Source organism: Carassius gibelio, chromosome B25 (assembly GCF_023724105.1).
Source record: "Carassius gibelio isolate Cgi1373 ecotype wild population from Czech Republic chromosome B25, carGib1.2-hapl.c, whole genome shotgun sequence".
Classification (NCBI taxonomy): domain Eukaryota; kingdom Metazoa; phylum Chordata; class Actinopteri; order Cypriniformes; family Cyprinidae; genus Carassius; species Carassius gibelio.
The window spans coordinates 25,018,436-25,019,680 of record NC_068420.1 but is presented as its reverse complement, the minus strand read 5'-3'; the positions used below and the strand labels follow the sequence as shown (position 1 = coordinate 25,019,680).

General features: G+C 39.0%; 1 non-coding gene across 1 annotated transcript; it reads right to left on the bottom strand.

Moving 5' to 3' along the window:
• Positions 1–302: 302 nt before the first annotated feature.
• LOC128014815 (5S ribosomal RNA) lies at positions 303–421 on the bottom strand. The gene has a single exon (XR_008183698.1). It is a non-coding gene; the product is annotated as a 5S ribosomal RNA (ribosomal RNA).
• Between the last annotated feature and the right edge of the window lie 824 nt (positions 422–1,245).

Genomic DNA, 1,245 nt, shown 5'->3' with positions numbered 1-1,245 from the left:
TAAGTAGGAAAGAAAGCCCAAAAGCTTAAAGCACCTGGTATTCCTAGGCAGTCTCTCATCAAAGTACTAACCAGACCTAAACCTGCTAAGATTCAGAGATCGGGCATCGACTCTTTTTTTTTTTTTAATGAAAGATTATTATATAATTCGTGAAATTTTCCACAAAGATTAAAGCACCTGGTATTCCCAGGCAGTCTCCCATCCATGTACTAACCAGGCCCAAACCTGCAAATATTCAGAGATCGGGTATTGACTCTATTTTTTGGCAAAATTATTATATACTAAGTGAAAAATGTCCAAAAAGCTTACAGCACCTGGTATTCCTAGGCGGTCTCCCATCCAAGTACTAACCAGGCCCAAACCTGCTTAGCTTCCGAGATCAGACGAGATCGGGCATAGCCAGGTTGGTATGGCCGTAAGCGAAGTCTGCTGCAAAGAGAGGGCTATTTAAAGATCAGCCAATCTTATCGCCAGTACATTATATAAGTAGGAAAGGAAGCCCAAAAGCTTAAAGCACCTGGTATTCCTAGGCAGTCTCCCATCCATGTACTAACCAGGCCCAAACCTGCAAATATTCAGAGATCGGGCATTGACTCTATTTTTTGGCAAAATTATTATATACTAAGTGAAAAATGTCCAAAAAGCTTACAGCACCTGGTATTAACAGGCAGTCTCCCATCCATGTACTAACCAGGCCCAAACCTGCTAAGATTCAGAGATCGGGCATTGACTCTATTTTTTGGCAAAATTATTATATACTAAGTGAAAAATTTCCAAAAAGCTTACAGCACCTGGTATTCCCAGGCAGTCTCTCATCAAAGTACTAACCAGGCCCAAACCTGCAAATATTCAGAGATTGGGCATTGACTCTATTTTTTGGCACAATTATTATATACTAAGTGAAAAATGTCCAAAAAGCTTACAGCACCTGGTATTCCTAGGCAGTCTCTCATCAAAGTACTAACCAGACCTAAACCTGCTAAGATTCAGAGATCGGGCATTGACTCTTTTTTTTTTTTTTTTTTTTTTTTTAATGAAAGATTATTATATAATTCGTGAAATTTTCCAAAAAGATTAAAGCACCTGGTATTCCCAGGCAGTCTCCCATCCATGTACTAACCAGGCCCAAACCTTCAAATATTCAGAGATCGGGCATTGACTCTATTTTTTGGCAAAATTATTATATACTAAGTGAAAAATGTCCAAAAAGCTTACAGCACCTGGTATTAACAGGCAGTCTCTCAT